Raw genomic sequence first — 14,594 nt, forward strand, 5'->3', positions numbered from 1 at the left:
CGCACGTTCCAGGGAGGCCTGCGAGGCGGGCCCGGCCGCACCCCTGGCTGTCCACCCTGGGAAGGAACAGACGCCACGCGGGCCTCTGCTCTGAACGTCAAAATCCGGGTAGTGAAATCGACATACACACTGTTGCCTCTTTTATTATTATTATTATTATTATTTTGGTGTGGAATTAGCACGAACACGTTGAAGGCTTGGTGTGCGGGGTCCCTGCACATGATATCCGGACTAGCAGGTAAAACTAAGCCCATCACGTCAAGCCTTGAGCGGGGTCCTATTTGTAGGTCCTGAGCTCAGTCCCCAAGCAGTCCACAACTGGATGATCTCATCGAGGGCTCATCCAATTAGCCAATGATGTAGCTTGGGCTGTGGTCAGAAAAAAAAATTATATATATATATAGATGGAAAGCCATAGGAAATAACTTTAGTTTTCATTCAGTGCGCACTTTTTAAGCCCCTACTACATGTCAAACATTTTGCTGAATGCTGGGGAGACATGGAAAAATAGAATATCCTTGCCACAAGGACCTCATGGTCTAGAGGAGACAGACATCAGATACGCCCCGGTGAGGGCAGGGTGTGCTGGGCACACCTAGAGGGGCAGCCTCGCCCTGGTGCAGAGGAGTCAGAGAGGCCCCCCCGGAGGAGGTGACAGTGGCCATTCACTGGACCCAGTGCCACTGACTTCAAAGCACTGAAGATAAAGTCACAAAGTGCTCCCCTCGCCTCCCCAGGGGATGAGGTCCTGCCAGGGAAGCAGCTGCGTGGCCGTCACCCCAGGCTTCCCTGGGGTGTGGTAATGGGGACCACACGTGGGGCGCCCAGGGCTGGGACAGCTGGCCCGTCACAGGCTCTGAGTCACTGCGCTGACTTCCACTGAGGCGCCCCAGGATTACCAACAAATCCCACCTTGGTCACGTCTAGGGTTTCACTCCTTCCTCTTTACCAGAAGTGCTATTATAACTGTCCCCACATCAGCTCATTGGGGGCTGGGATTCTTTGGGGCTGAGGGACACTTTTACTTCAATACACTGCTGGCATTTGGCATCACCTTTAAATCCCCATAGCTTTACTACTAGGGAAAAAAGACCATGATATTTAGGGTATGAGGTCAAGATGCCTGTATTTTCTGTGTTTTATACGCTCCTCCAACAACTTTTACCATCTCTAATTCTATCCTATCTAATAAAAGAGTAATATGTAAATTAACTGTCACTCCATGACAAAGATGACGGTGCCAATAGTGGCCTGGGGTGGGATGCTGGCGACGTTGCCTTGGCAACACAAGTCCAGCATCCGTGCCCTGGCCACATGAGGGAGGGGAGGAGAGGGGCCTCTGGCCAGAGGCTGGGGCGAGGGGCGCTGGGTTTGCAGTGACGCGAGCCCAGTGTTTGCGCTCCAGCTGTGCGGAGGGAGGGGAGGAGCCTTGGGCCGGAGGCTGGGGCAAGGGACACTGGTGTCATTGCAGGCCGGGCTGAGGGACCACCCCCCATGCACGAATTTCGTGCACTAGGACTCTAGTTAATCAATATAAATGAAAACCAAATAAAATGACAGTAAGCAAACTTATCCTATCTAATAAAGAGGGAATATGCTAATTGACCCTCACACTGTCGCAAATATGGTGGTGCCCACAGCCAATAAGGAGGGAATATGCTAATTGACTGCCACACCCTCAAAGATGGCAGCACCCAAAGCCACAAGATGGCAGCACCCAGTCCCCTCAGCTCCACCAGGGTGGCAGGCGTGCAGCAAGGCTGGGACCATGGGCCCGGCCACTCCGCATGCCTGCCTTCGGAGACCCCCAGTCCCCTCAGCTCCCCAGCTGCTCAGGGCCGGCCTGAGGTGCAGGCAAGCTTCAGATGTTGGCTGCCCAGCCGCCCAAGGCTGGCCCGAGGCTCAGGTAACCAGGGCCGGCTGAGGCTTGCACTGCCGGCAGTGGCAGCAGCAGAGGTGTGATGGGGCATCGCCTTCCCCTGATCCCCAGGTTGCCTCCTGCCCCTGAGGGCTCCTGGACTCTGAGAGGGGGCAGGCCGGGCTGAGGGACCCCCACTCCAGTGCATGAATTTTCATGCACCGGGCCTCTAGTCAAATATAAACTAGATGCTGTATTTTTCACATTATAGACCCTCCCAAATAACCTTATTAGTATGTCAGGGTCACCTGAAACATATGGTGCCCCTATCTTCTCGACATTAGCATTTTCTTAAAAATAAAATCTTGGTTAGTAATCTAAGTGATTTATTGAGATAAAACTTTCATAATTTACATTATTGAGAGGACACGGTGGAGGGATTTGGTTGATTAGCCAGACTATCCCAACTGTTCTAATCTGCCTATTAGTCAATCAATCAAACCAAAATTGAGCTCAATAATTGTGTTACTGGAATGGGTGACGTGAGGGAGGTTACAAGCACAGGGAGAAATCATTGCTGAGTCTCCTGTATGCTGCTCATTTCACATAAATCTTACTTGCTAGCTCTGTCTAGAGGGGTGAGTATCATTGTCTAATTTTAAAGATGAAGAATTTGGCTTTAGACAGCTTTAGTGGCCTACAGAGTTCCTATAAGCAATTGCACTATTGGAACACAGTTCTGGCTCTAAAATACACGCTCAAGTCACTGCTCATCCTCTCTACTTGTAAGCACTTACAATCTGAAGGAGCACATGCATCGAGAATAAGAAAGCCACCCAGATCCCCCCTTCTCTCTCTCTCTCTCTCTCTCTCTCTCTCTCGCACACACACACACACACAGGGACCAGTCTGAGACTGTATTTAATTGGGTACCTAAATGAGTGCCTAAAGTCGTAGGGCAGGCTATATATGGTGATTCCATGAAACGGAATCCTGTGTGTGCTCCAGAAATAGACAAAAAGGAAAGGGGATGTGTGTGACTGGGCTAATACTTTTGGATTCTTCAAAGCTAAGAGTTGATGAGTGACTCCCATAGAAACAACAGACAGGAAGGAGACAGAGGGGTCAAAATACAGAGTGGTTGAGAATTAGTACATTAAAAACAACGAGTGTTCAAACCATGATCAAATGATTGAGTAAGAAGAAGAAGAATGAGGATAAAAAATAGAATATTAGATCTGGTCGAAGTAGTTCATGAGTAATTTCCAATTAAGTATGCTCATAAGATAATGGAGTAGATGAGGCAAGATAGTAAGAAGCTAGGAAAATTCCTTGACAAGTGGAATAAGGAAAACAGAAAAAAGTAATTAAACAAGGCCACACAGTTTGAACAATTTACAGCCAGCTAATGAATCACAAGGTTTGGTCTTCCCTAACCAGGACCCTAAGGGTGGAAAGTTTGCAAATTGCAGACCATCCAGGGCAGAAAAGCCTGGCACCAGTCCCTCCTCCCCGACTTTCTTGATGACATCCTTTAAAAATGAAACTAACGGGAAAATAACCCTGGCCCCCCATACACACATTTTGACGAATCGGCATCCTGAAGAACACATCTAGGAAGCGAATGACTATTCTGGTACGACTCTGCCCTAAGGTCTCCTCTACGCTCCCCACCAGTCAAAGGAAGACAAAACGTCTCAAGACAAAGGACCCACGTGTGCTCTCCCTAGAGCACGCCCATGCCTCGTATCTCTGCTCTCTTTCTCCTAAACTCAAAAGGTCCCCACGAGACTTGCAGCCAGGGGAGCAGCAGCAGCAGCAGCAGTGCATCCCAGGCTCACCCCCTGAACCTGTCTCCAAGGCCCCCCTTTTCTCTGACTCTCTCTCCTGCTGCTTCTTCTACCTTAAGCCCCTCCTTCGGTTCGCTGTCCCCTGCTTTAATAATCACACTCTCAAAAACGTGTGCTGTGAAATCTTTCCTGCACGACGCCAAGAAACCACACACTACTGGCAAGCCCCAGACAGACCGGCTCTGGGCCCAGACCCCATCTGGTAACACGGCAACCATTAGAGCAGTGAAGGGTGATCCTAAAAGTGACTCCCAAATGAAAAAGGTTCCTTGGCTTCCTCCTCCTGTCGCCTTTCTAAGTATCAGCTCGGTTCCTCTCCACCACATGGGTGTCAGAGGGGGGTTCTGAGCCCCCCCCCCCCGGGACTCCCAACCATTCTCTGCCCACAGCTCTTGCCCACCTCCCTTTAGCATCCCAGGTGACTATCCTACATAAATTGGCATTTTTGTGTGTGTGCTTCAGAGACATAAGTTCATGTCATTCGGATGAGGAATAGGATAATGACTCTCAAATGTGGCCATATTAGTCTTTAAATTCTCACAGAAGAGAGCATCTCATTTCCAGAGATTACAGGGTGCACCTGTTTTGCCTTAGCTACAGTATAGATTCAAGTCATTAGACTGAAAATGTCCATGGGGCATAATAAACATTGCCTGTTTCTAGTGCTTTCCAGTTGATAAATCTTAGCGTATTTTTAAAAATAATTTCATTGACTTTTAGAGAGAAAGAAAGAGAGAGAGAGAGAGAGAGAGAGAGAGAGAGAGACATCAATGAGAGAGAGGAACATTGGTAAGCTGCCTCCTACCCACTGGAGATCAAGCCCACAACCTGGGCATGTCCCCTGACTGGAATTGAACCAGCAACCTTTTGGTGCATGGGACCAGGGCTAGCATAAGTATGTATTTTTATGTAGAGGAAATATAGTCACTCCACTGAAATGACCACTTCCTTTTTATTTTTTTCACAATATGATCCCTTATTTTCTGGTAGAAATCTAAAGGCTCTAATTGACATTTTTATTCCTATTATTTAAAGAAAGAAACTCTCAGAACTACAGGCCTGCACTTGGAACAGCTGGGTTGCTAATGTTCCGGGCAGTGGCAGCCATCCGCCCAGCCCCGACAGGGACTTGAGGGGGACTTAAATGCAGGCCATGCACACCAAGGGCTCTTCGCTGGTGCTGCTGAAGGTCGGTGACAGCTGATGAAACGAAAAGGGAAACATTGTGCAGGTTGTTTTTGAAGGGTAAGAGCTCACTGCTGTGCTGTTATAACCCTCCTTCTTTCTTATTTTGTGAAATCTCATGAGGAAAACAGAAAGGCAGATGAGGCTCTCAGCTGGTTAGAACGCCCTGGAGCCTCCCATGCCTGGGCTGCCTAGGGATTTGAAATAAAAACAGAAACGTTTGCGCTGTAACTTGAAACCCTTGCAGGGAATTAACAGCCGAATTTGCCTTATTCCATTCAGCAGAGGCTATAGATGCTGTTTAATTAGCTTAACTTCACTGACTCAGAAGCTGTGCTCAGGGAAACAGACAGCAGACGCTTGGCAAAGGCCAAGTGGGGTGCCTGGTCGTGGCTCCATTATGGGCGTGAGGCTGTGATGTCCGCTCCCAGACAACGGGCTCGCACAGAGCACAGGTGCGGATGCCCTGGTCCTGTCAGGTGTCCTTCCTCATGGATGAAGAATACACGCCCATGGCGACTGTCATCATCGCAACAGCTATTCTCTGCAATGGCAGCTGGGGTGAGGGGGATTCCGTTCTGCTTGACCGGACCACCTGGGGGCACATTCTTGCTTCTGGCATCCAGCCACGCTTCCAATATAACAGACCGAGAGAGTAATTGCCGCCGGCATTATGATAATCAGTGAGAAAAGCAAGTAGCACCGAGGAGTCATTTACTCAGATGACACCCAGGCTTGTTGTGGGGAACGTGACGGGCTTTCTCCCACACTCAGCACAGGTCCATCCTATGAAATGAGGCACGTTCCAGACCACCGACTATGGCCCGCCCTCACTAGCTGCCTTCGGTTCAGCTGGTCTCAGTCACCCACGTGCAGCCCGGGGAGAGGTGTCTGAAAGCTGGATTTCGACATATTTGAAAGTTTCAAAAACAGAGTCCATTTGAAAATGAACACCTCCCTAGTATTTCCCAGGTGCCAACACTGTTCTAGATGCTGTGTCAATAACAGGGACATCCTTTTTTTTTCTTTTTTTAATCCAGCGCTTTTTTCAGAGGATCACCTCTCATCCATCCTCAGTCTATGTACCTGCCCTCCTGGCTCCCGCAAAGGACAACGAGGCAATGCCAGCTGCCTCTGGACTTCTGCGGGAGGCCTGGGAAAGATGCTCTCACTCTGCAGGGAAGTTAGGACAGACGCGCCAGCCTACAGGTGCCGGAGCCAGCCTCGCCAGCGAGGACACAGCTCGCCTGGGGACTGAGCCGATGCGAAGTAACATGGAGTCATAGATTCCTCTGGTGGCCCATCAAGGTGTGAGGATGAGAGTGATAACAGCAGCAAGCTATACGACAGAACCTCACCTTACCTTGTCGCCACTGCCAGCATCACGCCTCACGTGCATCATCACTGCTGGCGGTCCAGGTGGCTGAGTCGTCGTCCCTGGGAGGCTGCAGACACCCAGCCATCGTATTCACATTCCAGCAGCCGGAGGAAGGAGGGACATGGAGCCAGGCCCCTCCCTGTAAGGACTGAGATCAGAAATGACACCGGTCACTTCCATGGACGTGCCCTTGCTAAATCCCAGCCACAGGGCCACATCAGGTGTGGGCCAGCTGAGCAATGTCATCAGGAAACCCGCCCCCGGCAGACCTACAGTGTGACAGGGGGTTTCCAGCCACCTTGGTCACCTGTTCTCTTTCTTGTCACTGAGGCAGCCTCACGGCATTTCCTCCATGTGCAGCCGGCATGGCCATAGCACACTCAGCCCCACGTTGGGCGCCATATGTGCCGAGCCAGCTCAGCCAGGTTCGGGAGCCTGAGAGGGGCGGTGAAGGATGGAGAAAAGACAGACAAGAGAAGAAAGCTGGGTCTGGGTGGGATGCTGTCCTCTCTGATGGAGAGCTAGCGACAGAGCCACAGACTACAAGCCGAGTCTTTTATAGCCAGATTCCACGAGGCAAAGTAAGGGTGTGGTCAAGATGTTTACAACGTTCTCCTGGGTTTCAATTCTACTCAATTACATGCACCTGAACTCTACCAAGCCCACATTACTCAGCCACATGGACCACAGGTTCGGGCCATAGGCTCAGCTTACAACCACAGCCTTTGGCTATAATTGTGCTGGGAGGGCTCTGCCCTCCAGGCTGGGACTTGCAAGTGGCTTTGTCACGAGAGGACCGTGCCCTCTCATTAGTCCGAGGCTTGAACCTGTCCAAACGCTGAAGCCGCTCCCACACCTCCAGGCCTCCCTGACCCCGCAGTTGGCTACACGCGCTCTTCACAACCTCCTCTCCCTTCTTGGCACTGGCTACAGCTCAGGGTCATGTTTTCCGGTCTGAAGCCTGTCTCCTGCCCTGGGCTGAGCCATGGGCTCTGGGATGAGTGCTGTCCCCTGCCCTCTACCTGGTAGATGACATGCAACGGCTCACGCAGGGCTTGGCACACAGGAGGCTCCTTGATAAATGGTGGCTGTCAGGAGGGTGATGCTAAGAAGCCTCTCTTCTCCTGGAGAGAGCTTCAGCGCCTCGAGGCCCCGGGGAGGGAAGGGAGCTGGGGTCACCTCCTCTCTGTGGCCTTACATGTTTGTCATTTACTGTGTCACTTCAGCTACATCCAGCAGCTGGTGTGGAGCTTTGGCGTGGCCTCCAGTTTGAATACTGGGTCACTTACTGCTTTAGCTTAGTCTGAAAAGGAGGGGTTGGGGCAGAGCTGCCTTCACAGATCAGGCACAGCTACAGCTTCCCTGGCGGTGTGCCCCTTCCCGCCCCGCCGCCCCCCGGCCCAGAGTAGGGCTGTAGGAGCAATGTCCTCCCAAACCCGGAGACCTGGACCTCTCACTGCAGAGGGCAGCCTGTTCACCCCAGCTCCCCTCACAGGCCTCCCGAGGGCACGCTTCTCATGCTGGTTTCCCACTCGTCCCCTCACTGCCCGCCCCAGCCTTCCTGGCACTCTTTGACTTCAGGTAAAGGACATAATTAACAGGTGTCTATCTACAGCTCATCTTTAAGACTCTCTCTCACCTTCCACGCTGCAATGTCCTCAAGTCTCTTGCTGTCTCCTGGTCTCGCTGTGTTTTCCTATTACCTGAGCCATTCATTTTTATGAACTTTACCGCAGTGCTCGGTTCTACCTACATGTGATTATTACATAAAAGCTTGGGGGTGGGGGGAGGTCTAGCCGTGACATTGATAGCAGGTGCAGGTCTTTCAATACCTGTTTAGTAGCAGCATTTGCCTTAGCAATGGCGCTACGGATGGCTTTCCCATGGTGCATGCCTGCTCTGCTCCAGGCGCTACCACAGGCGGTTTGTATGAAGCCGGCAGCAGATGCATTTAATCAGTGGGTCAGGTCTACGCTGCAGGCTGCTCTGTGATCTAGGGCAGCGATTTGCAGGAACTTTTCAAACACGCAGTACCTGACTATGCAGTCAGAGTCCTGACGTCCTTTCCCTTAATCAGATACGAAAATGACAACGGCCAACACATCGAGCCGTCCAGTGTGAATGAACCAAAATTATGCCAATTTTTCTTGTCAGATTGGTAGAAATTCTATTTCATGGTGTGTAGCAGAATTTTAGGAATTAGTGTGTGTGCCATGAGGTGGAAAAGGTTGAAAATCGCTGTTCTAAAGAATGAGTCGTTGGCTCAGAAACAGAAAATTCTTTAAATTTGAAATTTTTCAAATTATCATTTGCATTTAGATAGTATTCCTTCATGAATATAACTTAAATATTATACACACAAATAGACTGAAGAGAAATTTAAAATTTTGATAAAGTCCACAGAATTGGAGAGTTAAAGACAACTCAGTTTTTATTTGTATGAGAGGATGTTTTAGTTTTGTAATTATCCTTCTATTAAAGAAAGGGTCCATTCACATCACAAAATCATGGCTATTTTGTTTTAAATAGAAAAGAAATAGGCATTTAATGGCAGTCCTCCCACTCTCCACACCTCCCCCTGTGGCCCTGTGGCTATGACACCTGACAGCCCCTCTCCCCTCCCCCCTACTCCTGCCACTTGCAGATCCAATTCTACAGCTGGTCCCTCAGCCCTGACTGCTGTAAGGCAGATTGCTAACAGCATCCACACCCCTGAGCTCTGGCGACCAGCAGTTAATCAAAGACTCCCTCATCGGGATCTGGGAGCATCCTTAGTGACTTCTGAGTAGCCATGTGTGCCCCCAAATTGCAATATTCCCACCCCATTCTCCTCCGCACCTAGACAGGAGTGCAAGTCCGCGCAGCCTCATTATCCAGCACAGGACCCGGCAGCCTTGCCTGAGTACCATGGCGCCTGGTGCCTGCAGGGACACCTCATCCTGCTCAATGCCCCAGCAGTGCCGCTCCTGTAGTTCCCCAACATGGTTCCTCCTTAGAACCAGGAAACCGCCCAGTGAGTACGCGTAACATGTCAACGTTATGTGGCTAGAAAAGCCGACCTTAGAGAAAAAATTTGCCAAGAATTATTTCTGTTAGAATGACTGCAAACATCAAACACATTCTCCATCACCTGCATATTTTATTCCAGTAATTCTCTCCCCATACATTTAAATAACTTTTAACACAGGCTACACACATAAGAAGTAATTCCTTTCTTAAAAACACAGACCCTAGGCTAGGTAGGAGAATGTCAAGTTCACTCTGTGAACCAAAGGCAGTGCGGATCCGCCCTCTGTATCCACGGCCATGCCTGTGCTTAGTGGAGACGGAAAGAAGAGATGGGCTGCAGGCTAAGGGCTTGCTTGCTCTTCCTCCGTCTTCATTTTCATTCCAGAGAAGGAACACGTGATCTGCTCACTGCTTTCTTCGTGGGATCTTTCCCGCAAGAACTACTCGATGTCAGGAATCACCAGGGATCTTTCCCTGCAAAGTTACAAAGATGACCAGCTGCTAAATACGGCAACTTACAGTCAGACGCGCCTCCTATGAATGAGCCAGGCGAGGCAGAGAGGCGCCTGCGGGCCGTGAGTCAGTCAGGCCCAGGGGCTGCCAGTTGCCTGACTCACAGCTGCCTCGGGAACACTCGGGGGATGCTCGGCAGCCTTTGCGGTGAACCCGCGCGCAGAGCCAGGCTGTCTCGGCTTCTGTCATGCAGCTCGGGCCAAGTCACGAGTCCCGCACGTCTCCACCTGCCCCAACAATGTCATGTACACGGGGATGACCGGCTCCCGCAGGGTGACGCAGGACGAGACCACGGAAGCAGGCTCTGTGCCTCAAGGGTTTCAGTCGTATATTCCAGGCACCTGAGAGGGGCTTTCAACTTCCTTCCACGCGAAGCGTGATCGTGCGAAAACCCTGGAACACACTCACAGACAGGCAGTTCCTCGCTGTCTCCTCCCATGAGGTTAAGGGTCAAGGGAGCTCTCCCAGGTCACTTTCCAAGGGCTCTCATCCCCGCAGGAGGGCTCCACCTTCCTGACCGGATCTCACCAAAGGACTCAGCTCCTGGTGCTACCACGCGGGGAGTTAGGATTCCAGCATGTGAATTTGTGGGAGTGTCACAAACAGCCAGTCCATAGCATGGAGCTGGAGAGAAAAATTACATACCACTTCCAAAGACACAGAAAATACCTGTGAAAAGAACGTAACACGCATCTGGCCTGTGCGGCTTAGTGGTTAAGTGTTGACCCATGCACCAAGAGGTTGCCTGTTTGATTCCAGCTCAGGGCGCATGCCTGAGTTGTGGCCTCGATCCCAGGCGGGGGGTGTGCAGGAGGTAGCAGATCGATGTCTCACCTCTCAATAAATAGGCATCGATGGATATTTCCTTAATGTCAATATGATACACACACACACACACACACACAACCTCAAAACCAGCATCTTATTCGATGGAGAAAGAAAAGGAACTTTCCTGTTAAATTCAGGAATAAGAAAAGGATGCCATTTACCTACATTATTACTGAGCATTATGTTAGAAATGTTGGCCACTGCAATGAACAAAATAAAACTATCAGAAATATAAGCACTGGAAAGAAAACAGTAAATGTCCTCTTAAGTACATTATATGGTTAGTACCTAAAAAATCCAAATGGAAACGGAGAAATACAATAGAATAAGAGAATTCCCTTGTCCCTATTCTGCTCTTACCATCAACTTATATGTGTTTACCTCCTCCCAGTCACTAAGGTTAAAACCAATAGCATGATGATTACCAGAGGGGAAGGAGTATGAGAGGGTAGAAGAAGGTAAAAGGGGATAAATGGTGACTTGACTTGGGGTGCTGAATACATAATACAGCATACAGATGATGGAGTCTAGGACTGCACACCTGAAACCTATATAACATTACTAACCAATGTCACCAAAAAAATTATTTTTTGATAAAAAAGTAAAAAAACATACACACAATAAAAAACATACACACAATAAAAAAAAAACCCCTACTTCCAATTGTGCAATTCAAGTAGGATACAAAATTGTATAATTCCATATATGTTAAAAATCAGTGTGATGGAGTAAAAAGAGACTTCTCTGCCTGCCCCCCCACCATCCCACACCCAGTCCTACTTGCCTTCCAAGCAATTCAAGCAATGTGCTTTTCGGTCAAGTTAAAAAAAAAATCATTGTGTCACAACAATACTGACTTTATTTGTGCTTTTACAATCCACTCTCCTCCTTATTTTGCAGACCCTACCCTTATCAAAGCAGTCCTTAATCATAGTTTGTCTCTGAAATGTCAGATCAGTCTTCCTTTTTCACTTACCCACTAGATAGAACTTACAAAAATGGCCCGTTTGTTTACTATGTAATTTCCTGTGACATGAAGTCCAGGCTCCTTGGCTGACATTTCTACAGCAGCCCCTTACTTTACCTTTCCAGTCTCATTTCTGCCTAATCCTTTATACTTACACTAGAGGCCCCGTGCACAGGTGGGGTCTGGCTGGCCTTCCCCATGGGGGCCAATCAGGGCCAGGCCAGGGAGGGGGAGGGGCCGTGGGCAGTTGGCCAACCATTTCCGCCCCAGATCGGGGTATGGGGGGGCCGATTGGGGGCTGGGCTGAGAGGGGCTGCAGGAGGTTGGGGGGTGGGGAGGCGTTATTGGGGCCCTGATCGGGCAGTTGGCAGTATGCATCACAGCAACCGGTCATTCTGGTCATTCCAGTCACTTGGTATCTATCTATCTCTCATCTATATGCACCAGGGTTCAGCCCCAGTGGTCCAGGGGTTCCCAAAGGTGTGGATGGCGTCGGTGAAGAATGAAGGACACGGAGACAGCGTTCAGATGATCAGCATAGTCAGGTTCTTTCTTATTGCCCTGTCACAGCTGTATTTATACTATTTGATTCCATAAGCTGCCTCTATAGTGACATCACAGTATGTTTTGGATCCTCCTTTGACCTTTTACAGTTTCTTGTTTACAGTTTCTTATCTGACCATTGCTAAAAATCTTATTTCTATTTAGCTCTGCTGATTTTAATCTTATCTATGGTCTATGTTTCTACATTCTATTCTAAAGGTTAGTCTCTGTGTTCCATTAGAAGGGCTAGTTTGTTATTTCTGTTCTAAGGTTACTATTCTATTGCTCCACTGTTAAGCTATAAGGAAAAAACTGAAGGTTTTCCTATTCTATGGCCTAAGTAAAGGTTATGTAGCTTAAGCGTGATTGTTCTTAGCTATGGTGACTAACTACCAGCCTGGCAGTTAGTTTAAGTCTTTCTGCTCCCATAGCTCGCCTAAGATTTTTAGATAAGGAGCTGCCTGCATTGTTTGCAGCGGTATTTCTTTAACTGTTTGGTAGTTGTCCTTTTAGCCTTACTGGTGGTCTTCCTTGGGACTGCCCTGCGTCAGTGGGTTTTTAGAGGTCTAGGCTTTGGTACTTTCTCTGGTGGGTAGACTCCTGGGGGATGGGGCCTAGCAAGTCCTAAATTTATTGCTAACAGTCTTAGTCTAAGTTCCTCATAAGAGGTACACAGTATTTCTGTAACACTTGGGGGTTTTACTGATTTATTCCCTTCCCTAGTCCCGATAATCCCTAACTCCAGGGAAACATTCCCACCTGGGGAAACAACCTTTCCCAAGGAGGTGGCCCTGGTAAGAACACATAGCGCTAAGAAGGGGAGCAAACATATTACAAACAGTATGCCATATACGCCAGGTCCCTTGGAACATATGCTGTGCAGATGTTTCTTCCCTGCAGCGACTGTGTCAAGCTGCAAGGATGGAACAGCTTCCGGCATATATAGATAGATAGATAGATATAGATATAGATATATAGATATAGATACAGATATAGTTTAGCTGGGCCACACTACTGGGTATCTCTTCCATACCCATACTGCTTCTTTGGGAATACTCTCCCTGGACATCCACATCTGTAACAATGAGCATCCTTTAACTCACCCCATAAGAGTACCTAACCCATGATGTTCAGGCTCTGTGTTAAATATTTCACAGACACTGCTTGGTCCCACATCGCCACAGATGTAAATTCTTCCTCTGAAGTCCACAGCACTCTGTAACCTCCTTGGTATTTATGCTTTCATTTTGTGTATTTTATCAACTCTACTAGATTATAAGCTCCATGAGGGTAGAAAGTGATTGTTATACATCTCTCTATCATTAGCAACACGGCAGGCATTCAATAAACAGTTGTTTTATTGAACAAGCTGTGGCTGGCGGAAGACATTTTTTTAAACTCAAGTAAGGTTCTCTCCAATTTGCATTACTGGCTCTATTCCAATCTGACAGGGGTGCTCCCTTATTAGTGCTGTACTCTCAGAACTAGAGCCGGCGCACAGTAGGCGCTCAGTAATAATCCCCACTGCAAGGCCGTATGACATTGAATAATGAATAATGCAAAGAAGCAAGGGCCCATTAATGGACGACAGAAGCCAGCACCCGGGTCAGACCATCATTTCCTAGTTTGTACCTATCATGTTCTAGGCCAGCTGTTCTTAACGAACCTCTCTTGGTTTATTAAAATGTAAAATAATCTGCAGATTTCCGTCACCTCTCAATTCTTTTACAATGACCAGAACCCACAGCTGTGAAAGAAGGAAGGAGTCTGCAGACCCTCTATTTAAGGCCAAAGGTTGGCACATTCTGAGCCTGAACGCCCCCCTCCCCCTGCCCCAGGGCCATTGAGCACGGATGCCTGGGCGGCAGGTGTGGCTCAGCAGCTGGGTTTGCACCCAGGAGCCAAGAGGCGCAGGTTCAACTCCAGGTCACAGCACAAGCCCCAGCTGCAGGCTCCATCCCCGCAGGGAGTGTGCAGGTGGCAGCCAAATGATGATGTTCCTCTCTCGTGGACGTTTCTATCTATCCTTTTCCCTTTCTCTAAAAATCAATACAATTTTTTTAAAAAAAGAAGTACTGATGCCTTGCTGATCTTAGATTCTCACACAAAGTGCTGTACAGCAGTTTCATGGCCGCTTATCGCCTTTGAGTTTCAGAACCCAGTGACGCCGGTTACAGGAAATCCCAGGTGAAATGCAGATAGAATCTGCGGCGCCAACCGTTAACGCCTAAAACCGCTTTAGCTGCCACAGGAAGTGGATGAGGTCGAAAGAGGAAGGTTCACCAGGGCGGCTGGGGGGTGAGGGGGGAGGAGAGAGAGGGGCTGCGACATTCTCCGCCCCCAGGCCCCACCCCCCTAAGGGGCATCAGATCTTGGACCCCGCGTGGGGTCAAGTGCTGCTTCCAGTCGCCACGCGCCAGGGCACAGCCCGAACCACCTTTCGGGACTGCAGGTCCCAGCAGC

The sequence above is a fragment of the Myotis davidii genome, unplaced genomic scaffold, assembly GCF_000327345.1.
Source record: "Myotis davidii unplaced genomic scaffold, ASM32734v1 scaffold184, whole genome shotgun sequence".
Classification (NCBI taxonomy): domain Eukaryota; kingdom Metazoa; phylum Chordata; class Mammalia; order Chiroptera; family Vespertilionidae; genus Myotis; species Myotis davidii.